The sequence below is a fragment of the Balaenoptera borealis genome, assembly GCF_965194805.1.
Source record: "Balaenoptera borealis genome assembly, chromosome: 5".
Taxonomy (NCBI): domain Eukaryota; kingdom Metazoa; phylum Chordata; class Mammalia; order Artiodactyla; family Balaenopteridae; genus Balaenoptera; species Balaenoptera borealis.
The window spans coordinates 79,697,719-79,710,117 of record NC_138862.1 but is presented as its reverse complement, the minus strand read 5'-3'; the positions used below and the strand labels follow the sequence as shown (position 1 = coordinate 79,710,117).

The window sequence follows — 12,399 nt, the reverse complement described above, 5'->3', positions numbered from 1 at the left end:
TGAAAGCGTAAAACAAGGCCAAATTTTATAAGTATTGCTCTAAGAGCAGTACATGCTCATAATAAAATATTTTGAATATATAGAACCAAATAAAGGAGGAAATGAGACTCACTTGTAAATCCATGATTTAGATTCAAACACTCTTTTGTTTTTAATATTATTGAGTAGTTCTTTTCATTACTTTTTTGTGCATTTGACTGACTTCACGTCTTAACAGTATATATAGTTTTGTATGTTACCATTTCACCAAACAGTAGAGCCTGGGCACCTTTTTATGGCGTTAGGAGTTCTTCATACATGTAATTTTTGATGACTGGATATTATTCTATCATAAGAATATACCATAATTGTTAATTTTTTTTTTTTTTAATTTTTTTTTTTTGGTAGCTGACATTTGAATTTCTAATATTTCATCATTGTAAATAGCACTGTGATGAACATCCTTTTTACCAAATTCTTTATCTGCACCTCTGATTATTTTCCAAGATAGATTACTTGGACATGAGATTGCTTGCCCAAAGTACAAGAACTTTTTTTCACCCTTAATTTCAAAATAATCCATTGTCACTGAAGAAAATAAGGAACATATGGAAAAGCACAGAGAAGAAAATAAAAAACTACCTGTAGCCACTTGCAATAACCAATGTGAAATTTGTGTATCGTATCTGTGCATCTCTCTATATTTCTAGCCCAGGTATCGGCAAGCATTTTCTGTAAAGAGCTGGATGGTAAATATATCAGGCTTTGTAGGCCTCATACAGTCTATGTCACATCTTCTCCTCTTCCCCCTCCCCCTCCTTCTTTTTCCCTTTAAAAAATATAAAAACCACTACTGGCTAGAACCCTTACAGTTCTAGTCTCCAAAGTGGGGCCCTGCCGTACATACTACTTTGTGGTGTTCTCCTCCACAAGGTAACTACCTCCTCACTGCTCCTTACGGTTTTCTGTTTCGGATATTATTAATGGCTTCTTGCTGGAATGCCCATGACACCTTGGCTCTGCCTCAGACGTAGAACTAAAGCATTTTTTATTGCGACTGTTTGCTGAGATGTCTCTTTTCCACATCTTATTCGTCTCTGTCTTGCCGGCCCCAGCACGGGGTGGAGTGGTACTTAGTTGATGCTCAGCAAATTCGTGTGTGAGTTTACCCCCTTCCAAATGCCTCTATTCAGAACACTGCTGTTCAAGATTTATTTCTCGGGCCAGTTGCGTCCGTATTACCTGGGACTTGTTAAAAATGGAGACTCTCAGCCCCACCTCCGAATCTGCATCTTAACAAGTTCCTGCAACGATGTGTGTGTACCCTAAGGTTTGAGAAGCACCACTCTAGCGCTCACCTCTGCTCTTCTGGGCATATGTTTGTTCACAGGCAGCCCTTCCCCATTCTTTCCACTGGTAGGAACCTCCTGGGGGTGGACCATGGGTCTGCACTGATTCGGACTGGCCGGGTTGGCCAACACAGTTTGTTTCACAGCTGCCGTCTCGCCTACTAGAGCCTGTGTGGCTGCCGTTGCTTTTGGCTGGGGGGTGGATGTGATGGTGGAAGGAGTGAACCTTTAACTAGTACCTGTTGTGTGCCAGGCCCCGTGCCAAGATCTTTACACACATTTTCCCAAAGGTGAGGCGTGATGATCTCAGCCAGAGAGGACATAGGGATCTTTAAGGTCTATGATTCTTCTTTTTTTCCCCCTTGAATTCTTTTTTTTTTTTAATTGAAGTATAGTTGATTTACAATATTGTGATAGTTTCAGGTGTAGAGCATAGTGATTCAGTATTTTTGCAGATTATATTCCATTAGAGTTTATTACAAGGTAATGGGTACACTTCCCTGTACAGTGAATCCTTATTGTTTATCTATTTTATTTATAGTAGTTTATACCTGTTAATTGCGTACCCCTAATTTGTCCTTGCCCACTAAGGCCAGTGATTCTTAACCTTCAGAATCAGCCAGAGAATTTTAAAAATATATACATGCCCAGCTGCCACTCCAGTCCTGAATCAGAATTTCTGAGAGCTAGCCTGGTCCCGAGTACTTAGAGAAAATTCCCTAATTTTTGCCGGGTTTCCCTGGTTAACGAACCAACAGTCTAAGCCAGTATCCAGTTGTGCAGATGAGGAAAGTGAGCCTCAAAGAGACCACTGAGCCTCCGGGATCAGCTAGAGTTTAGTCCGAAGCCAGGACTGGATCCCGTGTCTTCTACCCGAGGACGCAGCCCCTGAGCTGCTGACGGGTGGGAAGTAAACTGGGTGAAGAGGAGGCAGACGTGTCCCAGGGCGGCGAGTGGCTCAGCAGCCTGACTGTAGAGGACAGACGTGGTCACGTGCTGCTCTTCCCTTTCGTCCCTACCTTTGCCCTCCTTCCTGGTGCCGGCGTTTGGGGCTGTGATTGGAGAGGCTTGAGGACTGTCCCCAGCTCCAAGTGGCCGAGGCGGCTGCTGAGGCATCTGATGTCCTTCACTCTGTGGAGTGGTGGGTGGACAGCACCCTTCAAGGCAGTAGCTCACGGATCTGTGTTCCCTGACTTTTCATGGTCCTCTCGGTGCCAGGGTTTTAGTGAGAAGTGTGGTCAGCCCTTGCCTCCATTCCTGCCAACCAGTGACAAACAGAACGGGATGTTGGTTGAGGCTTTGCAGAGACCTCCTATGGAAGGGTAGACAGGCATCACGGAGAGGTCAGGGGTGCGATTAGCACTCTGATTATGCGGCGGGCCGGAATGGGAAACAGGAATAGAACCAATTACCGTGATAGCTGCTCTTTATTGAGCGCTCACTGTGCTGGGCACTCTGCCTGAGTTATATTTCTGTTACTCCTTTAACAGCCATGAGAGGCCTGGGGTTTGATGCCTTCTCCCAGGTGGCAGGCTGGAAGGTGAACCCAGTTCTGCTTGATTTCCAAGTCCATGCTCTTAGTTGTCACGTGACACTGCTTCTGCAGCTGGTCCTGTGCTAACCCTCTCTCACCTGCTGCTCCTAGGGATTTAACCGGGAAGCCCATGGAGATAGATTGAACTCAACATTTAAGAATACATGGTAAGAGATATCAAAAAATGAGCGAGGAAAGACTTCTAGTCGTTGGAAGTGTTCAAGGAGAGCCTCTTGGCGGGAGACTGTCAGATGGGGATTGGACTGACCAAGATGTTGTAAATCTAATTGGAGGATCTAGTCATAAAACAATAAAAAGTACATTATGTGAAACTGAGAGGTGGTGAATTTTTGATTTTATAGGGCTTACTTCCAGCTGCGAGAGCTGTGCCGTGGTGGTTTCCTGAGTGCCTCCAATGCACCAGGACTGTCAGGCTCTGGGGTTTCCTGGGTGTGAGGACCTGCCCACAGGGAGCTCCCCATCCAGTAGGGGTGGGAGGACACGCTCCCATGAAAAGTTAGACTACCCAAGAGCAGATAGTGTGGGGAAAGCGGACAAGCGTGTGCCCCATAGGCTTAGAGGAAGGGGTGGGTTCCATGAGCAGGGAATTGTACTGTTCTATGAACAGTGTTGGACTTGAACTGGGCTTGTGAGGTTGCTTAGACTCCCTAGGATGGGGCTCATTGTATGCTGAGAAGGCAGGTCGGGCCCTGCTGTGGAGGGCCTCGGCTGATAAGAAATTGAAGAATGAGTCTCTTTGGCTTCTTCCGAAAGTTATAGTGATCTGTTAAACTCTTATTTTGCAGAGTAGTGGAGAAAGAGCAGGGGTGTCTTATCTAATTCCATTAGCACTTTGCTGTGTGGCCATTGTGGCTGGAGCGAGCAAAGCCCACCTCTAAGGATGAGCAGGGGTGAGCTCGAAGGAGAGGTCAGGCAGGGACCTGTCAGGAAGAGGGAGCTGTGTAGGTAAAGGTGTGGATGAGACTTGGTTATCTCTGTGGCCTTGAGGTGTGTAAGGGTCCCACATCTCTTTGCTCTCCTTGATCTTGACCTGGATTCAGTGCCTTGGTGTGTGGCGCCAGAAAGAGCTGGGAAATTCCCAGTACTTTGGTCTCCTTCTCTCCGTCTGGTATCTTCTAGTAATTGAAAGCTGAAGAAGCCCTTGGATAAGTTCCTTTTCATCTCTATTTTTTCCCCCTTATCTTCAGCATGAAATAGATTCCACTGTGTATTACTAACCGATCAGGTGCTGTATCTTCCTCCCACCACTTCCAGCTGGGAGAACTGAAGTGTGTTTTAGCATCTGTTAGAGTGGTCCAGGGATGCTGGCTCATGGGAGATGTGCACTGCTGCCCGTAAGGAGGCTGGGAGTCAGGAGTGGATGGTATGGTTTCTGCTGTGTCAGTACTTGTTCAGTTATTTGCTTGTCCTTGGCCTCCTATTAGGCTGAATATTTTGAGGGCAGCCTCCCTGTGTTTTCAGCTCTGTATCCAGGCACTTAACACAGCATAGTGCCTACATGAATTAATTGCTCAGTACATTTTTGCCAGAGGTATGAATGAAGGACTTCCCTCGTCTGCCTTCGTATACGTATGACCAATGTAAGTTACTTCTCACCTCCGGTTGCAGTATAAGACCATTAAGGGTAGGTGAGGGAATGCCTGGGAAGTCCCCTTAAATTCATAGGCTGGAAAGTTTTGAAGAATTCATGGAAAATTCTCATGGGAGTATCTGGGTAGCTGGTGGCCAGGTGGACACTTGCTAATATGTAGCAAACTTACAAACATGGGCCAAGACTTGCAAGGCACAGCTATATTTAAGTAGCTAATCTCAGTACCAACCTTGGTTCTGACTTCAGGATGTCCAGAGAAAGGGCCAGGAGTGTCCATGTGCCTACAAGAAGGGTTGGGGTAAGAGGAACTGATCAGTGGATGTGATATAGGGAGAACAGTCCTCAGGCTGTATTTTTTTTAGTTGAACACCAGACTCTAGATTTCTTTTTTGTACAGGATAGCAAAGCAGTGTCCCTACATCATGGAGTTGCCACATGTAATGGGGAAACTGGTGCATCCAGTAGCTGAGTTGTATCTTAAATCTTTGTTTCATGACAAGGTCACGATCCAGTCTTACCTGAAGCCTCCCCTCCCCTGTGCCTCTTCTCTTTCCCAAGCAGAGGAAATTTGGCATCACCCCTGTCAAGTTTATGGGGACAGTTTTGGGTGGATATGCAGGGAAAATTAGCAGATGGACACAGAACTGCAGAAGGCAGGCCTCCCCATGCAGGAGAGACATGTGCCAGGCAGAGCTGCTGTTCCAGGCCACTCACCCTAGAAGCCTGACTGTGTTTGGAGGGTCTCAGGTGGACGATGCTGAGATGCGAGACAAGGGCATGAAGCTGGAGCTGCTATCTCCCTTAGGCTCGTGGCGATGGAGCTCAGATTTGTGGGTTTTTGGTGGCTCATGCTGTGTGATCCTTTCCTACATAAAGCAAGGACCCTGTGGAGTGCCAAACCCTGGGAGATAAAAGTTGAGCCAGGGCCCATGTTTTGAAAGGCTCTAAATGCTGAGATGGTGACAGCTAAGGTGTTGGACAGTATGAGAGGGAGCCCTTTAAACACTGGCACAGGTGCAATGTGAAATTTTGGAAATTCCTAAAAACGGAAATCCATGAGTTTTGCTCTGAGCTCTGAGAAAGGTTCACACATGGTCACTGGCCTATCTCCTTAGCCCCTTTTGCAGAGATGCCTTCTTTTCCTATTTCTTTTGGTGGCACAGGGAGAAAAGGCTTGGGTTTTAGAGCTAAAGAAGCCTGGTTTTGAGTTTGTGCCCACTCTTACAGCTCCGTGACCTTGGGAAGGTGGTTTCTCTGAGCTCCAGATTCTTCATCTGTAAAACAGGGGGAAAGCATCTTACCCTGCTGGGTGGTTGCAGGAATGGGAGAGAAAGTCTATCAGGAGTGCTGTGTGCTCTAAATTTTGTTTGTGCTCCCCTGTTGTCTCCCTGAGGTCAAGGTTCGGGTCTGACTCATCCCCACCCTCCCTGTAGCACTGAGCACATGCCTGGTACATAGGGGGTGCCCAGTAAATTGGTCTTAAGTGACCAAAAAAAAGTGATTGGGCTGATGGCTGGCATTCCCCTGGCCTTAGAAACCAGAGAGAGGAAAAAATGGTTTAGGAATGGAGTGTCAGGCCAGCAGGTTCCTATTTCCTCATTTGGGGTGTAGGCTGGGATTGCCCGGAGCCACAGTTCCTTGAGACTTGCCACCTCGGGCCTAAATCTGCTTCTTTTAATTACCTCCTTTCCAGGGAACAGGAGTCCTTGTTGTCTGCCCAGAAGCAGCTAATTATAGCTCCAACCTCCAGGCCCTGGTGCGCTTCTAGGCCACAGGACCGCACAGGCTGAGCTGTCTGTTGATTTTAGGGTTTCCTCAGGGATTCTTTACATTTTCAAGTTTGCATTGAGGTTTACTTTTTATTTTGAAGCCAGCGAAGAAAATTGAGGGACATGGAGTGTTCAAAATTTTATAGGAAGATGTTAGGAGAGAGTTAAAGAGCTTGGGGAGAGAAGGGGAGAGGGAAGTTTTTAAAAGGGGGCAAAGTGACTTAAAAAGGGAACTGGCTGTACATTTAGTATCTACACGAGAGTGTCCTTTTGTAATGATTTTCCCAAGAAGTCCCCTCCACATTTGACCTCTGTGACCTCTGGGTCGTGCTATTTGGAGCAATTCCTTTTTCCTTTGAAATATTATTTTTATTATTTTTAAAAATCTTAAATGTTGTTCAAATAAATACTCATAGTAAAAACACAATAAAATACTACAGAAACATTTATTAAAAAACCCCAAAAAACCAAGAAGAAGAATTTATTGTCCCATCTCTCCCTACCCCAGTCCCTTCCCCACTTGTAACCATTTTTTGTTTTTAATTCTTCTCGTGGTTATTATCATATCTCTAAAGAGTATGCTTATATCTTTAGTTTTTAAGTTATTAGTTTCAGGTGTTTGACTTCTGTCTTTTGTGATAGGCAAGGACGAACTCACATACACGCTGACACCTCCCATCCCCCTTCCCAATTTTTGACAGTTGGATCATTTCTTTTACTCTCTGGGTTAGTTTCCTTTATAAATTTATATAATGTGCATTCATCTCCATTCCTTGCCATATCAACTTTTGGCAGTATCTTTTTACCCACCATTTTGTAAGATGAAGATGTTGAGGTTTCTCTGTACCTTTCTTCTCCCACTTTTACTCTTAAAATTTGTCAGTTATGTTTTATGTTACCTTTTGCATCTCCAGCTTTTATAACAGATACATGTCTACATGCACTTTTATACAGTTTGGTAGCCATCACTGAGTCTTCTATGCTGTGTCTGTGGGTTGATTTCAAAAACTGAAAACAATTAACAACATTTACATTATGATTTCTAGGTAAATATTGCTCAATACCAGGCTAAGTCATGTGCTGTGGTTTCATTTCCGTTTCTAGGCTTCTGAGGTCACCACCTATAAGCCACTCACAGGGGACTGAACTTTCCCTTAGTTTGCATCAAAATCTAATAGATCCTTCTAATTCTCCTCTAGTTGTTTAGAATCATTCCAGGTTGTTTGTTTTATTTCTACACTGAGACTCTTGCTTTTTTGTTGTTGTTGTTAATATTCTTGAATTTTGAGGGTTGTATTTTTTTGATTGGGCAAAGAAAATTAAGTAATTAAGTATTTTCTACCATATCCTATATATCTTCTGTCTTTCTAACTGCTCTCCTGCCTGCTTGGAGTCTATTCTGCATTTCTTCTTGAAGTTCCATCAACTTTTTCTTTTATTTTGTACTGGTTTCTCCAAATTTGCATCATAATTTCTCACGTAGTCTTTTGTTTTTTCTGGAGTTTCTGATTGCCTTCTATTTAAACCCCTATGTCTTTATCATAGCTTCAGATATTTCCAGGCTGTCATGGAGGAGTCATGAGTCATGCCATTAGCTGTTAGTCATCATCATTATTATTCAAAAGAAGGTATGTTATTAAAATATTATCCACTAGTACTTTCTTATTCTTACTAGGCAGTTTTATTTGCTCTTTTCTTTTCTCCAATGAGTATTCCTAAACATTTTCAGGTTATTTTATAGTTCTCATTTTTTTTTTTTTTTGTTTTTGGCTGCACCACGTGGCATGTGGGATCTTAGTTCCCTGACTAGGGATTGAACCTGTGCCCCTTGCATTGGAAGCGTGGTGTCTTAACCACTGGACCACCAGGGAAGTCCCATATAATTCTCATATTTTTAATGACCACTTATATTCCATTGGGTAGATGTACTGTTTTTAAATTTAGCCATTTACATATTTTTGGACATGGATTATTGCCAATTACCTGCTTTTCTAAATAACACTGTTATGAACATTTTAACGCATAAGGCCTTTTTCATTAGTTTGTTTTATGAGTGCTTAGTAGGGAAAGAAAACTGGGGGACCTGTGTCATCATCTTTGAGGACATATTCCAGTGACTATGCTCGTGTTGGGTTCTAATAGAGTTCACCTGGCATTTCTTATTAAGAAACTTTTTTCTTTTTTGGGAAAAGAGCAGTAGGAAGCAGGAGAGAAGTACCACCTCTGAATCAGCATGTTGAGTCTTCTTGGCAGCTTCAGGAAGATTTAGTGTGATGTATTGCAAACCTGATACTGCTTAGAAATCCACTGAGTATCGTATCAGCCTCTTTAGGTGGGTCCTCTGGGGTCAGCTGTGGCTCTGTGACTTGTGCCCATGATGCTCTTATCACCCAAAAACTTCATGTGATAATTTTCTTGGCCAAGTATTATTCAGCCTGATCCCCTACAACTGGATTATCTCCCTTATTCACTGGAATTGTCTCTCAGTGACTGTTGCAAAAATAAGAATCCATCTCCAAAATCAGAGGTACTCCCATTGGGAATATTCTACAAGATCTACAGCTGCTTCTTCACAAAGTTTATAAGGAAGGGATTTGAAGAATGGCAGGAGTATTAGAATAAAGGAACCACTGTGAAGAAATCCACAGTCGCGGGAAGCCTAAATTTTGATGTATTGTTGAGACTTATTGTTTTATTCTCACCCTATAGCATGCGTTACTGTAAAACTTCATCAGTTTGGCAGTATTTACTCTATGGTATTTACAAAGTCTGTGTGACATAATTACATGAAAATGCAACCCTTGTTTTTGAAAAGCTTTACAATTCATTGACAACACTGATCACATGCTAAAGGACATATACCCAGTTACACTACGGAAAAATTCTGGGCTTAATGAGTTACAGTCTAATTATTTTGGATAGTGGGTGATAATATTATATTGAAGGTGATGATGAGACACACAGATCCAGAATATCACAGCTTGGAGAGGATCTGCTCCAACAGTCCCATTTTAATATGAGAAAAAGGGGACCCAGAGGGGAGAAGGACTCACTCAAGGTCATATAAGTGGTTAGTAGCAGAACCAAGTTTAGACTCCATACCCCCTCACTTCTAGTCTGTTGGTCTTTTCTTATACCATCTCTTATAATTTAAAACAGTTGCAATTTTATTTCTAGGTGTGTAAACTGTAGTTCATGGGGTTGAAAATTAGAGAAACATTCCATCATCTACAGAGATGCAGAATATTTAACAATGGAGAGAATACATTTGCCTGGAATGGAATCAGCAAGAATTTAAGCTTTGAGACACAAGGAATCATTTCTGAGCTGAGGGAACGTGGTGGGCAAGCCAGGGTTGTATCTTAGGATATAACTGGAGCCCTGCTGTTGTTAACTGATCTTTGGGGAACTTGGGGGGTTTGTTCTTGGCTAAGACACTTCCATTCTCTAGGACACAGATTCCACGTCTATAAAGTAAGAGAGTTGCACTTTATGGGCTGGGCTTTGTAGACATTTTTAGCTCTGACCTCTGTGAGCCCATGATTCTGTGTTATGACCTATGTTCAACATGACTTGGGGGGAAAAAAAAGGACCTTGCTGAATCACTACCAGCATCACCTGCTTTGGTCTGGCTGGGAAGTAGGTCAGAGCTTGGCAGACATGAAAATGTGGTCGTTTGCAGCTGTGAGCTCAGCCTGGGCCTCTCTCATAGACACTGGCCACAGGAAGGATCTGACGCTCAGAGGTGGAGAAGGGCGGAGGTGGAGAAGGGCGTATTTGTGGCCTTAGGGCTGCAGGAGATGGGGGTGATTGATAGGAGAAGGAGACATTTAGGGGTGGGCGGGGATTGAAGGAAGCACAGCTGGTGGCTGGTAGAGAAAGGGAACTGACATTTATTGACTGCTTATCTTGTGTGGAGCACTGGCAAATATTTTTTTTTTTACACCCCCCCACCCCCAGCACACTGGGGAGTAGGTGTCATCATTTGGCTTTTAAGGATGAAGAGATTGAGGCTTGGAGAGGTTTAGTTGTCCACTGTTAGGCTGCTGGTAAGGGAGGGTGGAGGGAGTCAATATTGGGTCTGACTCCAAATCCTCTTTCCTTTTCACAGTCAAGTGCACCCTGCTCTGTTCTAGGTGCTGGGATATAGTGATGAAGGAGACAGGCAAAGTCCATGGCCTCGGATTGCTGGCGGTCTAGGGAGTGAGGCAGACAACAGACAAGTAAACAGATCCATGCTTTCAGAAAGTGAAAAGTGCTACGCAGGAGAATACAGCAGCCTTAGGACCCAGCGAGCGACAGAGGTGTGTGTTGTGTTTTCATATCCTAGTTCATAAAATTGTGCCTTAAGGAGATGCGCTTACCCAAGGGAACCCGACAGCTCTGGATTGAGGTTCTTGAGGTTAGAATTCAGTGGTGGCCGATGTGACTCAGCTGTGTTACGTGGCGAAGTCACCTCCCATCACTCATATTGGAGAAAGTAATCCCTGTTCTTCCTACTTCACTGGATGGTGAGGGAGGAGGAAGTGAATCAATTTGATGTAAAAGGTGTTTAAAACCCTAATACGTTATAAAAATATCAGGAGCTGCTTTTAACAGCTTTGGTTAACTTTTAAAGGGTAACTTCTTACGTTTATGCACTGCCCTTTGTGTACTTTGAGGAATGGTGTGCCCTTCGGTCATCTCTGTATTCCTAGAAGGAGGTCAAGAATGAGGACGCCCGTGCAGTCTCAGGAGAGTCTGGATTGGTTTTGTCAGAACTGGGGGCCGTTGGAGGCGTGGAGCAGAGAGCTGGCCTCTCGGTTGTGTCGTTGGGGGGTAAGGATGGACTGCAGGGTCAGCAGCTGGGGTCAGGGGGCTGGACTGGGCAGCTGGGGGAGGCGGGAGTCAAACTGGGTCTGACTCCAAAGCTGCACACAGCAGGGCGGTCGGGCAGCAAGGACTTACTGAAAGCCTACTATGTGGCAAGTCCTGGCTGAGGAGGGAGAACCATCCGAGACATTGTGAATCACTTGGGCATTTGCTACGAGTTTGCCCTGGGGGGCGTGTTCTGGATGCTGAGGAATCAAGTGCTTCTGATCTTCAAGGAGCACCCTAGCCAGTAATGAATACCTGTCCTGCTCCAAAAAGTATGTAAATCAACGTTTAGTTTAGAGGTGAGTTGTCCCTACAGACAGAGGTGATATTTATATGTGTATAATCCCCTGTGCTGAAGGGGCACAAGCTCTGCCACAGGGAATCTTTTTGTTGCTGGATTGCGGGGAGGTTCAAGGGGTCCTAAGGGAGGGATCGGGAAAACTGAGGTGATGTGAGGGCATTTGGGGGCCTCGAAACAGAAGCTGGGCAAGGACATATTTAAATATTTTAGCAATCTGTATCGCCACATCTCTGTGTGTTGTGAATATCAGCTTTGCATGTGGTTATTCAATTATCTTCTAGTGTCATCAGTGTAATAATTCATGTGCACACGAAGCACAGAGGAAGGAATGATCAGAATGGCTGCCTGGGGTCAGTGAGGCTTGAGTTGGGTTTTATAATATGAATAGGAGTTTGGTAAAAAACTTTCTAGGAAAAAAGGGAGGACCTGGATAAGAGCACCAGTGTATGTAAGCGCAGAGGACGTGACTGAATGGTTGAAGGGCTTAAGGGATTTTATGCCCAGGTGACTGTGAGCATAGCAGTGCCATTGAAAGAGCAGGGAAGAAAGGAGGAAGAGCGCCACGTCTATTTTATCCTTCCCACGAGGGAAAGGAAAAGATCCAGGGGTAGGGGGTGTGTCGGGCAATTTTTATTTTTATTTAAGATGCAGTGGTTCCTCCAAGACCCCCGGTGAATGCCTGAAACAGTGGATGGTGCTGAACCCTTTATATACTGCGTTGTTTCCTATACATACATATCTACGATAAAGTTTAATTTATAAATTAGGCCAATAAAAGATTAACAATAACAATAATAAAATAGAACAATTATAACAATATGCTGTAATAAAAGTTATGTGAATGTGGTCTCTCTCTCAAAATATCTTGTATGAATTTAATGCCTTTTCCATCTTAACTAAGTACATATCATGTACTGTAGCCATAACTTTTGCAGTTTGAGGTGCGACAGCAAAACTAGCATGGATTTCATTTTCCTTCTTCACAATTTCATGGATTC

General features: G+C 44.0%; 1 protein-coding gene across 6 annotated transcripts in view; it reads left to right on the top strand.

The window, feature by feature from the left end:
- Positions 1–12,399, top strand: part of LPP (LIM domain containing preferred translocation partner in lipoma) — a 694,560-nt gene that overhangs the window by 27,165 nt on the left and 654,996 nt on the right. The window contains exon 2 of one of the 6 annotated variants that reach the window (XM_082393257.1): positions 10,380–10,547. The exons of the other annotated variants lie outside the window; for them this stretch is intronic. The gene's annotated coding sequence lies outside the window, so the exon portion shown is untranslated. The remainder of the gene's footprint in view (positions 1–10,379; positions 10,548–12,399) is intronic. 6 annotated transcript variants of the gene reach the window in all.